This window comes from Odontesthes bonariensis, chromosome 11 (genome assembly GCF_027942865.1).
Source record: "Odontesthes bonariensis isolate fOdoBon6 chromosome 11, fOdoBon6.hap1, whole genome shotgun sequence".
NCBI classification, from domain to species: Eukaryota; Metazoa; Chordata; class Actinopteri; order Atheriniformes; family Atherinopsidae; genus Odontesthes; species Odontesthes bonariensis.
Window position 1 is genome coordinate 28,476,261 of NC_134516.1, and position 12,982 is coordinate 28,489,242.

Sequence of the window (12,982 nt, forward strand, 5' to 3'; positions counted from 1 at the left end):
CTCAGTGTTATGGCAATAAACAGATAATAATCAGGAACTCTTGTGAGTATTATGTATTTTATTTACATGTATAAATATTAAATTATAAATATAAATCATCAAATATTCTGAACTGCTGATATACGTGATGATAATTACAATAACAATGGAAGCTGCTCTCAACACGTGAAATCTCTCTCATAGTTCATTATTAGTAGGCTAATTGATGAATAAACATCCTGCTGCTGAATATGTGTTTAAAAGATAAATAAATCAGAAGGAAACCTGCAGAAGAAAGTCTTCTAACAGCTGTCTCTCTGTGTTTATTGGCATACAGCACGGTTAGTGAGATCCAGATCCATGTGGGCACTCAGGACGGATTTAAATAGCGACTCTGAATGGACGGTAAACCCGCACTGAAGGCCCAGTGAGCCAAAGCACGGCCGCCACTGAAACATATATTTGAAACCCATCAATATGCTAACTTTGTGTCTATAACTGATGTTATATGTAAAACAGAGCACATGGTCAATTAGCTTTTTAAAAATCTTTATTTTAAAGAAAACGATCAAAACGAGAGTTTTTCTGGAAGAGATTTAAATAAGTTCTGAATATGCACTGAAGAGAGGTTACATGTGAGTCTTTTTTCTTTGTACAAAACTTAAAACAAAAACCCGAAGTCTGCACACTGAGGAAAACTGGTTTTGAGGATAATTATGAAATTTCCTCCTAATAACCAACTTGGGTGGGTCACCCCAGTGGAACATTTTATTTGTAGTCTGCAGGTTTCATGTTTTCAGCTGGAGATGTGTGCTTTTTGTTCTGTATGTTACATATTTTTATCTTGATCAGGACATTCAGAACGCTTGCATGCACAGGTAAGTCCAGCTTCAGTTCCAGGTGGGCTCGTCCATTTAACTGGACCACCATGTTGTCCCAGCGTACATGCACGGGATAGACTGTGTAGGAAACCTTCATGACATTCTGCTGCTTCTAACTTTCTCTGTGGGACATCACGCTGCATGTAAGTGCAGCTGAAATCGCTGCCAACATGTTGTCTTTAAGTCACCTGAAGGGGGATTTTCTCACATGAGGCTGCGGTTACAAAATCAGGATTTTATTAGAGCAGAGCGACAGTCTGGACATGCTTTAAGTGACCACGAGTTGACACGTAGTCTTAATGGGCTGATTTTCTGTTTAGCCGTCTGACAGAAGAAACAGAAAAATATGTGGATGAGAGCAGCTTTATTGGGAATTTGGCTGGAAATATACACTCATTCTTTCCTGTTTTTACTAAAAGATACAGAAATATTAAACTCTGTAACATGTGTTTAGTGCACCAACCCATGCCAACTCAGTTAGCATATATACAGTTATAGGAATAGTTTACTGAATGTCCCATCTTGTAGACAGCCTCAGTGTTGCATTTCCAGTCCAGTCTGCTGTCCAGGTGAACCCTCAGGTATCTGTAATCCTCAACCACCTCTTCACCGAGGATGGAGACGCTGTTCAGCTGACTGCTGCTCCTCCTAAAATCCACAATCATCTCTTTTGTTTGTATCCAGATGAGGCAATAGTTTATTTTCCTATAGATGTGATAGTTTCATGTAGATGTGCTGAGGTGTGACAGGGAAGCTGTTGGTACATGGAGGATGTGAGGTCTGTAGCAGGAGGCAGCAGCATGCTGAGTTTGTCTGAACTCTTCCATCTGTCTGATCCCACATTATCCCAAAGCCTGTGAGCTTTTCCATTCCTGACCACACATCCCTCACACTGTTCTGCTGCAGATAGTTTCCCACCGACTTGCTCTCTTCCTTTTTTCTTCACACTCCTCCTTAACTCCCTGTTTCCCTCCATGAAGGCCTTCTTCTTTATGCTCAGTGGCTGCAACACAAGTTCACATCAACCAGGCGTTTGTTCAGAAAACAGCGTCACAGCTTTGGACTCAGGAAGTGTTTCAGATGTCAGCTGTCACTCAGACACACTCTCATAGGGTCTGGATAGCTCAGTTGGTAGAGCATCAGACTTTTAATCTGAGGGTCCAGGGTTCAAGTCCCTGTTCAGGTGTAGAAATGTAATTTACCTCTTAACCTGTACTTCCCTCTATGCCTGCACTCTGTTTCTACACTGTCACCTCTGACAGAGCCTGGCTGATGCTTTTCCTTCTATGTAGCTTATTGTTAGCTTTGCTGTTAGCTGCATCGTTATATCCTCATTTGTAAGTTATAGAAACTATAGAATAATTCTATATAAACTATAGAAATCACCTTAAATACGCCAGCTGCAGAGTGTTGATCACATTCACTGAAACTACAAAAGGTTAAGAGCATTTATCATGAATAGTTCTGCTTTATATCAGGGCTTCTTTTCACTTAGATTTCACTATTTGGACAATCTGTAATGAATGAACACCCAGAACAGAACACAAGACATTACAAAGATAAATCAACGTTGGTGCAGTTTAAACAACAAGGGCATTGTTTGCTTCATTTAAGTGGCAATAAAACAAAGCACTTCATCAGAAAAATCAGTGGCAGAAATATATTTCGTAAAGGCCTCAAGAGACATAGATGTTGGAGGAAGTTGCGTAAACTGTAATGATGTCACAAGTTCAGTCGCAGTGGTGCTTCCAGCTTCTCTGGAGTTTGGTTTGTTCCACATAAGGAGCAGTATTCTTTAGTATTCATTCAACTACTTACAAGCAGGCTTTTCAAACAATGCTTCTGTCGCACAATTTTTATTTGCCTACACGAAGTACATTTGGGCGATTGAATCTATCATGAAGAATTTTGAGTGTGACTTCAGGCTAATGTGAAAGAGCTGTCTTTCTTTCAGTTTGCATCCACCTTTGCCACATCCAGCTGTTAACAATTTCCTCAAAATAGGACAAAGGAAAGACAACTGGAGAATGCGGGCGTTGATCCCGCTACCTCTCACATGCAAAGCGAGCGCTCTACCATTTGAGCTAATTCCCCTTCGGTTGATGTACCATTAGCGCTTCCAAATTAACGAACCATTTCTGACCAAACGATCCATTCCTTGATACATAAAAAGGAATAGATCTCACAACTGAAGCTTGTTGGTTTTTATCAGTGTTTTTCAGAGTGGTTGAATGTATCAAGTAGAGTCTTGCGTTCGATCAGTGAGACATGGAAAATCCGTAGTGTTTCATGGTTTGGCAGATTCTTTTTTCTTTCCGATTTTAAACAAATTTGAATTAGCACATTAGTTGGTTTGTCTTTATAAGATGATCATTAAGGCCTCTCACCAGAAGAGCACCTAAAAGATTTCTGAGGAGTTCGGACATCAATCCCACCACATTTTGCCTGGAAAGCAAGCCCTTTATAATTTGACATAGTTTTTCTTCCATATTTGGGTATATTCTGAAGAGATTGTAATAACCCCAACCTAAAATTTGACTTATCCTAAGTGCAATTGCTTTTGTTTCGCCCAATTATAAATCAAACAACCTGAAACATCCCTGCATGGTACCACATTTAGATAATAATGATTCTCTTTTTCTGAAAGGAGGATAAATTCATATCCTCTGCACGCGAGGCCATTGTTTCTAATGAGGCTCCAATTTTGAGATCAAAATTATACCAGCTGTAGTTTAAGACGGAATTTTTTATGGTCAAACTTACAAGAGAGAGGACGAGGTGGCCGAGCGGTTAAGGCGATGGACTGCTAATCCATTGTGCTTTGCACGCATGGGTTTGAATCCCATTCTCGTCGGCTTTGCATGTCAAGTTCTGTTCTGGGTTGTTAAAATTTCTCATTCAACTACTTACAAGCAGGCTTTTCAAACAATGTTTCTGTCGCAGAATTTTTATTTGCCTACACCAAGTTCATTTGGGCGATTGAATCTATCATGAAGAATTTTGAGTTTGACTTCAGGCTAATGTGAAAGAGCTGTCTTTCTTTCAGTTTGCATCCACCTTTGCCACATCCAGCTGTTAATCATTTCCTCCACAGAGGACAAAGGAAAGACAACGGGAGAATGCGGGCGTCGATCCCGCTACCTCTCACCTGCTAAGCGAGCTCTCTACTATTTGAGCTAATTCCCCTTCGGTTGATGTATTCTTAGCGCTTCCTAATTAACGAACCATTTCTGACCAAACAATCCATTCCTTGATACATAAAAAGGAATAGATCTCACAACTGAAGCTTGTTGGTTTTTCTCAGTGTTTTTCAGAGTGGTTGAATGTATCAAGTAGAGTCTTGCGTTCGATCAGTGAGACATGGAAAATCCGTAGTGTTTCATGGTTTGGCAGATTCTTTTTTCTTTCCGATTTTAAACAAATTTGAATTTGCACATAAGTTGGTTTGTCTTTATAAGATGATCATTAAGGCCTCTCACCAGAAGAGCACCTAAAAGATTTCTGAGGAGTGCGGACATCAATCCCACCACATTTTGCCTGGAAAGCAAGCCCTTTATAATTTGACAAAGTTTGTCTTCCATATTTGGGTATATTCTGAAGAGATTGTAATAACTCCAACCTTAAATTTGACTTATCCTAAGTGCAATTGCTTTTGTTTCGCCCAATTTTATATCAAACAACCTCAAACATCCCTACATGGTACCACATTTAGATAATAATGATTCTATTTTTGTGAAAGGAGGATAAATTCATTTCCTCTGCACGCGAGGCCATTGTATCTAATGAGGCTCCAATTTTGAGATCAAAATTATACCAGCTGTAGTTTAAGACGGAATTTTTTATGGTCAAACTTACAAAAGAGAGGACGAGGTGGCCGAGCGGTTAAGGCGATGGACTGCTAATCCATTGTGCTTTGCATGCATGGGTTCGAATCCCATTCTCGTCGGCTTTGCATGTCAAGTTCTCTTCTGGTTTGTTAAAATTTCTCATTCAACTACTTAGAAGCAGGCTTTTCAAACAATGCTTCTGTCGCAGAGTTTTTATTTGCCTACACCAAGTACATTTGGGCGATTGAATCTATCATGAAGAATTTTGAGTGTGACTTCAGGCTAATGTGAAAGAGCTGTCTTTCTTTCAGTTTGGATTCACCTTTGCCACATCCAGCTGTTAATCATTTCCTCCACAGAGGACAAAGGAAAGACAACTGGAGAATGCGGGCGTCGATCCCGCTACCTCTCACATGCAAAGCGAGCGCTCTACCATTTGAGCTAATTCCCCTTCGGTTGATGTATCCTTAGAGCTTCAAAATTAACGAACCATTTCTGACCAAACGATCCATTCCTTGATACATAAAAAGGAATAGATCTCACAACTGAAGCTTGTTGGTTTTTATCAGTGTTTATCAGAGTGGTTGAATGTATCAAGTAGAGTCTTGCGTTCGATCAGTGAGACATGGAAAATCCGTAGTGTTTCATGGTTTGGCAGATTCTTTTTTCTTTCCGATTTTAAACAAATTTGAATTTGCACATAAGTTGGTTTGTCTTCATAAGATGATCATTAAGGCCTCTCACCAGAAGAGCACCTAAAAGATTTCTGAGGAGTTCGGACATCAATCCCACCACATTTTGCCTGGAAAGCAAGCCCTTTATAATTTGACATAGTTTGTCTTCCACATTTGGGTATATTCTGAAGAGATTGTAATAACCCCAACCTAAAATTTGACTTATCCTAAGTGCAATTGCTTTTGTTTCGCCCAATTATAAATCAAACAACCTGAAACATCCCTACATGGTACCACATTTAGATAATAATGATTCTCTTTTTCTGAAAGGAGGATAAATTCATATCCTCTGCACGCGAGGCCATTGTTTCTAATGAGGCTCCAATTTTGAGATCAAAATTATACCAGCTGTAGTTTAAGACGGAATTTTTTATGGTCAAACTTACAAAAGAGAGGACGAGGTGGCCGAGCGGTTAAGGCGATGGACTGCTAATCCATTGTGCTTTGCACACATGGGTTCGAATCCCATTCTTGTCGGCTTTGCATGTCAAGTTCTGTTCTGGGTTGTTAAAATTTCTCATTCCACTTCTTACAAGCAGGCTTTTCAAACAATGCTTCTGTCGCAGAATTTTTATTTGCCTGCACCAAGTACATTTGGGCGATTGAATCTATCATGAAGCATTTTGAGTGTGACTTCAGGCTAATGTGAAAGAGCTGTCTTTCTTTCAGTTTGCATCCACCTTTGCCACATCCAGCTGTTAATCATTTCCTCCACAGAGGACAAAGGAAAGACAACTGGAGAATGCGGGCGTCGATCCCGCTACCTCTCACATGCAAAGCGAGCGCTCTACCATTTGAGCTAATTCCCCTTCGGGTGATGTATTATTAGCGCTTCCAAATTAACGAACCATTTCTGACCAAACGATCCATTCCTTGATACATAAAAAGGAATAGATCTCACAACTGAAGCTTGTTGGTTTTTATCAGTGTTTTTCAGAGTGGTTGAATGTATCAATTAGAGTCTTGCGTTCGATCAGTGCGACATGGAAAATCCGTAGTGTTTCATGGTTTGGCAGATTCTTTTTTCTTTCCGATTTTAAACAAATTTGAATTTGCACATAAGTTGGTTTGTCTTTATAAGATGATCATTAAGGCCTCTCACCAGAAGAGCACCTAAAAGATTTCTGAGGAGTTCGGACATCAATCCCACCACATTTTGCCTGGAAAGCAAGCCCTTTATAATTTGACATAGTTTGTCTTCCATATTTGGGTATATTCTGAAGAGATTGTAATAACCCCAACCTTAAATTTGACTTATCCTAAGTGGAATTGCTTTTGTTTCGCCCAATTTTAAATCAAACAACCTCAAACATCCCTACATGGTACCACATTTAGATAACAATGATTCTCTTTTTCTGAAAGGAGGATAAATTCATATCCTCTGAACTCAAGACCATTGTATCTAATGAGGCTCCAATTTTGAGATCAAAATTATACCAGCTGTCGTTTAAGACGGAATTTTTTATGGTCAAACTTGCAACAGAGAGGACGAGGTGGCCGAGCGGTTAAGGCGATGGACTGCTAATCCATTGTGCTTTGCACGCATGGGTTCGAATCCCATTCTCGTCGGCTTTGCATGTCAAATTCTGTTCTGGGTTATTAAAATTTCTCATTCCACTTCTTACAAGCAGGCTTTTCAAACAATGCTTCTGTCGCAGAATTTTTATTTGCCTACACGAAGTTCATTTGGGCGATTGAATCTATCATGAAGAATTTTGAGTTTAACTTCAGGCTAATGTGAAAGAGCTGTCTTACTTTCAGTTTGCATCCACCTTTGCCACATCCAGCTGTTAACAATTTCCTCAAAATAGGACAAATTTAAGACAACTGGAGAATGCGGGCGTCGATCCCGCTATTTCTCACATGCAAAGCAAGCCCTCTACCTTTTGAGCTAATTCCCCTTCAATTGATGTATTATTAGCGCTTCCTAATTAACGAACCATTTCTGACCAAGCGATCCATTCCTTGATACATAAAAAGGAATAGATCTCACAACTGAAGCTTGTTGGTTTTTATCAGTGTTTTTCAGAGTGGTTGAATGTATCAAGTAGAGTCTTGCGTTCGATCAGTGAGACATGGAAAATCCGTAGTGTTTCATGGTTTGGCAGATTCTTTTTTCTTTCCGATTTTAAACAAATTTGAATTTGCACATTAGTTGGTTTGTCTTTATAAGATGATCATTAAAGCCTCTCACCAGAAGAGCACCTGAAAGATTTCTGAGGAGTGCGGACATCAATCCCACCACATTTTGCCTGGAAAGCAAGCCTTTTATAATTTGACATAGTTTTTCTTCCATATTTGGGTATATTCTGAAGAGATTGTAAAAACTCCAACCTTAAATTTGACTTATCCTAAGTGCAATTGCTTTTGTTTCGCCCAATTTTAAATCAAACAACCTCAAACATCCCTAACATGGTACCACATTTAGATAATAATGATTCTCTTTTTCTGAAAGGAGGATAAATTCATATCCTCTTCACGCGAGGCCATTGTTTCTAATGAGGCTCCAATTTTGAGATCAAAATTATACCAGCTGTAGTTTAAGACGGAATTTTTTATGGTCAAACTTACAAAAGAGAGGACGAGGTGGCCGAGCGGTTAAGGTGATGGACTGCTAATCCATTGTGCTTTGCACGCATGGGTTCGAATCCCATTCGTGTCAGCTTTGCATGTCAAGTTGAGTGCTGGTTTGTTAAAATTTCTCATTCAACTACTTAGAAGCAGGCTTTTCAAACAATGCTTCTGTCGCAGAGTTTTTATTTGCCTACACCAAGTACATTTGGGCGATTGAATCTATCATGAAGAATTTTGAGTGTGACTTCAGGCTAATGTGAAAGAGCTGTCTTTCTTTCAGTTTGCATCCACCTTTGCCACATCCAGCTGTTAACAATTTCCTCGAAATAGGACAAATTTAAGACAACTGGAGAATGCGGGCGTTGATCCCGCTACCTTTCACATGCAAAGCGAGCGCTCTACCATTTGAGCTAATTCCCCTTCAATTGATGTATTATTAGCGCTTCCTAATTAACGAACCATTTCTGACCAAGCGATCCATTCCTTGATACATAAAAAGGAATAGATCTCACAACTGAAGCTTGTTGGTTTTTATCAGTGTTTTTCAGAGTGGTTGAATGTATCAAGTAGAGTCTTGCGTTCGATCAGTGAGACATGGAAAATCCGTAGTGTTTCATGGTTTGGCAGATTCTTTTTTCTTTCCGATTTTAAACAAATTTGAATTTGCACATTAGTTGGTTTGTCTTTATAAGATGATCATTAAAGCCTCTCACCAGAAGAGCACCTGAAAGATTTCTGAGGAGTGCGGACATCAATCCCACCACATTTTGCCTGGAAAGCAAGCCCTTTATAATTTGACATAGTTTTTCTTCCATATTTGGGTATATTCTGAAAAGATTGTAATAACTCCAACCTTAAATTTGAGTTATCCTAAGTGCAATTGCTTTTGTTTCGCCCAATTTTAAATCAAACAACCTGAAACATCCCTACATGGTACCACATTTAGATAATGATTCTCTTTTTCTGAAAGGAGGATAAATTCATATCCTCTTCACGCGAGGCCATTGTTTCTAATGAGGCTCCAATTTTGAGATCAAAATTATACCAGCTGTAGTTTAAGACGGAATTTTTTATGGTCAAACCTACAAGAGAGAGGACGAGGTGGCCGAGCGGTTAAGGAGATGGACTGCTAATCCATTGTGCTTTGCAAGAATGGGTTCGAATCCCATTCGTGTCAGCTTTGCATGTCAAGTTGAGTGCTGGTTTGTTAAAATTACTCATTCCACTTCTTACAAGCAGGCTTTTCAAACAATGCTTTTCTCACAAAATTTCTATTTGCCTACACCAAGTACATTTGGGCGATTGAATCTATCATGAAGAATTTTGAGTGTGACTTCAGGCTAATGTGAAAGAGCTGTCTTTCTTTCAGTTTGCATCCACCTTTGCCACATCCAGCTGTTAATCATTTCCTCCACAGTGGACAAAGGAAAGACAACTGGAGAATGCGGGCGTCGATCCCGCTACCTCTCACATGCTAAGCGAGCGCTCTATCATTTGAGCTAATTCCCCTTCGGTTGATGTATTCTTAGAGCTTCCAAATTAACGAACCATTTCTGACCAAACGATCCATTCCTTGATACATAAAAAGGAATAGATCTCACAACTGAAGCTTGTTGGTTTTTCTCAGAGTGTTTTTCAGAGTGGTTGAATGTATCAAGTAGAGTCTTGCGTTCGATCAGTGAGACATGGAAAATCCGTAGTGTTTCATGGTTTGGCAGATTCTTTTTTCTTTCCGATTTGAAACAAATTTGAATTTGCACATTAGTTGGTTTGTCTTTATAAGATGATCATTAAGGCCTCTCACCAGAAGAGCACCTAAAAGATTTCTGAGGAGTGCGGACATCAATCCCACCAAATTTTGCCTGGAAAGCAAGCCCTTTATAATTTGACAAAGTTTGTCTTCCATATTTGGGTATATTCTGAAGAGATTGTAATAACTCCAACCTTAAATTTGACTTATCCTAAGTGGAATTGCTTTTGTTTCACCCAATTTTAAATCAAACAACCTCAAACATCCCTACATGGTACCACATTTAGATAACAATGATTCTCTTTTTCTGAAAGGAGGATAAATTCATATCCTCTGAACTCAAGACCATTGTATCTAATGAGGCTCCAATTTTGAGATCAAAATTATACCAGCTGTCGTTTAAGACGGAGTTTTTTATGGTCAAACTTGCAACAGAGAGGACGAGGTGGCCGAGCGGTTAAGGCGATGGACTGCTAATCCATTGTGCTTTGCACGCATGGGTTCGATTCCCATTCTCGTCGGCTTTGCATGTCAAGTTCTGTTCTGGGTTGTTAAAATTTCTCATTCCACTTCTTACAAGCAGGCTTTTCAAACAATGCTTCTGTCGCAGAATTTTTATTTGCCTACACGAAGTTCATTTGGGCGATTGAATCTATCATGAAGAATTTTGAGTTTGACTTGAGGCTAATTTGAAAGAGCTGTCTTACTTTCAGTTTGCATCCACCTTTGCCACATCCAGCTGTTAACAATTTCCTCAAAATAGGACAAATTTAAGACAACTGGAGAATGCGGGCGTCGATCCCGCTACCTCTCACATGCAAAGCGAGCGCTCTACCTTTTGAGCTAATTCCCCTTCAATTGATGTATTATTAGCGCTTCCTAATTAACGAACCATTTCTGACCAAGCGATCCATTCCTTGATACATAAAAAGGAATAGATCTCACAACTGAAGCTTGTTGGTTTTTATCAGTGTTTTTCAGAGTGGTTGAATGTATCAAGTAGAGTCTTGCGTTCGATCAGTGAGACATGGAAAATCCGTAGTGTTTCATGGTTTGGCAGATTCTTTTTTCTTTCCGATTTTAAACAAATTTGAATTTGCACATTAGTTGGTTTGTCTTTATAAGATGATCATTAAAGCCTCTCACCAGAAGAGCACCTGAAAGATTTCTGAGGAGTGCGGACATCAATCCCACCACATTTTGCCTGGAAAGCAAGCCTTTTATAATTTGACATAGTTTTTCTTCCATATTTGGGTATATTCTGAAGAGATTGTAAAAACTCCAACCTTAAATTTGACTTATCCTAAGTGCAATTGCTTTTGTTTCACCCAATTTTAAATCAAACAACCTCAAACATCCCTACATGGTACCACATTTAGATAATAATGATTCTCTTTTTCTGAAAGGAGGATAAATTCATATCCTCTTCACGCGAGGCCATTGTTTCTAATGAGGCTCCAATTTTGAGATCAAAATTATACCAGCTGTAGTTTAAGACGGAATTTTTTATGGTCAAACCTACAAGAGAGAGGACGAGGTGGCCGAGCGGTTAAGGCGATGGACTGCTAATCCATTGTGCTTTGCAAGAATGGGTTCGAATCCCATTCGTGTCAGCTTTGCATGTCAAGTTGAGTGCTGGTTTGTTAAAATTACTCATTCCACTTCTTACAAGCAGGCTTTTCAAACAATGCTTTTCTCGCAAAATTTGTATTTGCCTACACCAAGTACATTTGGGCGATTGAATCTATCATGAAGAATTTTGAGTGTGACTTCAGGCTAATGTGAAAGAGCTGTCTTTCTTTCAGTTTGCATCCACCTTTGCCACATCCAGCTGTTAATCATTTCCTCCACAGTGGACAAAGGAAAGACAACTGGAGAATGCGGGCGTCGATCCCGCTACCTCTCACATGCTAAGCGAGCGCTCTACCATTTGAGCTAATTCCCCTTCGGTTGATGTATTCTTAGAGCTTCCAAATTAACGAACCATTTCTGACCAAACAATCCATTCCTTGATACATAAAAAGGAATAGATCTCACAACTGAAGCTTGTTGGTTTTTATCAGTGTTTTTCAGAGTGGTTGAATGTATCAAGTAGAGTCTTGCGTTCGATCAGTGAGACATGGAAAATCCGTAGTGTTTCATGGTTTGGCAGATTCTTTTTTCTTTCCGATTTGAAACAAATTTGAATTTGCACATTAGTTGGTTTGTCTTTATAAGATGATCATTAAGGCCTCTCACCAGAAGAGCACCTAAAAGATTTCTGAGGAGTGCGGACATCAATCCCACCACATTTTGCCTGGAAAGCAAGCCCTTTATAATTTGACAAAGTTTGTCTTCCATATTTGGGTATATTCTGAAGAGATTGTAATAACCCCAACCTTAAATTTGACTTATCCTAAGTGGAATTGCTTTTGTTTCACCCAATTTTAAATCAAACAACCTCAAACATCCCTACATGGTACCACATTTAGATAACAATGATTCTCTTTTTCTGAAAGGAGGATAAATTCATATCCTCTGAACTCAAGACCATTGTATCTAATGAGGCTCCAATTTTGAGATCAAAATTATACCAGCTGTCGTTTAAGACGGAATTTTTTATGGTCAAACTTGCAACAGAGAGGACGAGGTGGCCGAGTGGTTAAGGCGATGGACTGCTAATCCATTGTGCTTTGCACGCATGGGTTCGAATCCCATTCTCGTCGGCTTTGCATGTCAAGTTCTGTTCTGGGTTGTTAAAATTTCTCATTCCACTTCTTACAAGCAGGCTTTTCAAACAATGCTTCTGTCGCAGAATTTTTATTTGCCTGCACCAAGTACATTTGGGCGATTGAATCTATCATGAAGAATTTTGAGTGTGACTTCAGGCTAATGTGAAAGAGCTGTCTTTCTTTCAGTTTGCATCCACCTTTGCCACATCCAGCTGTTAATCATTTCCTCCGCAGAGGACAAAGGAAAGACAACTGGAGAATGTGGGCGTCTATCCCGCTACCTCTCACATGCTAAGCGAGCGCTCTACCATTTGAGCTAATTCCCCTTCGGTTGATGTATTCTTAGAGCTTCCAAATTAACGAACCATTTCTGACCAAACAATCCATTCCTTGATACATAAAAAGGAATAGATCTCACAACTGAAGCTTGTTGGTTTTTATCAGTGTTTTTCAGAGTGGTTGAATGTATCAAGTAGAGTCTTGCGTTCGATCTGTGAGACATGGAAAATCCGTAGTGTTTCATGGT

General features: G+C 39.4%; 8 non-coding genes across 8 annotated transcripts; all 8 read left to right on the forward strand.

The window, feature by feature from the left end:
- The first annotated feature begins 1,973 nt into the window (after window positions 1-1,973).
- Window positions 1,974-2,046, forward strand: trnak-uuu (transfer RNA lysine (anticodon UUU)). The gene has a single exon. It is a non-coding gene; the product is annotated as a tRNA-Lys (tRNA).
- Window positions 2,047-3,632: 1,586 nt separating this feature from the next.
- trnas-gcu (transfer RNA serine (anticodon GCU)) lies at window positions 3,633-3,714 on the forward strand. Its single transcript has one exon. It is a non-coding gene; the product is annotated as a tRNA-Ser (tRNA).
- A 1,010-nt stretch (window positions 3,715-4,724) lies between these two features.
- On the forward strand, window positions 4,725-4,806 carry trnas-gcu (transfer RNA serine (anticodon GCU)). Its single transcript has one exon. It is a non-coding gene; the product is annotated as a tRNA-Ser (tRNA).
- Window positions 4,807-5,816: 1,010 nt separating this feature from the next.
- Window positions 5,817-5,898, forward strand: trnas-gcu (transfer RNA serine (anticodon GCU)). Its single transcript has one exon. It is a non-coding gene; the product is annotated as a tRNA-Ser (tRNA).
- A 1,010-nt stretch (window positions 5,899-6,908) lies between these two features.
- trnas-gcu (transfer RNA serine (anticodon GCU)) lies at window positions 6,909-6,990 on the forward strand. Its single transcript has one exon. It is a non-coding gene; the product is annotated as a tRNA-Ser (tRNA).
- Window positions 6,991-8,001: 1,011 nt separating this feature from the next.
- trnas-gcu (transfer RNA serine (anticodon GCU)) lies at window positions 8,002-8,083 on the forward strand. Its single transcript has one exon. It is a non-coding gene; the product is annotated as a tRNA-Ser (tRNA).
- Window positions 8,084-10,184: 2,101 nt separating this feature from the next.
- On the forward strand, window positions 10,185-10,266 carry trnas-gcu (transfer RNA serine (anticodon GCU)). Its single transcript has one exon. It is a non-coding gene; the product is annotated as a tRNA-Ser (tRNA).
- Window positions 10,267-12,368: 2,102 nt separating this feature from the next.
- On the forward strand, window positions 12,369-12,450 carry trnas-gcu (transfer RNA serine (anticodon GCU)). Its single transcript has one exon. It is a non-coding gene; the product is annotated as a tRNA-Ser (tRNA).
- Window positions 12,451-12,982: the final 532 nt, after the last annotated feature.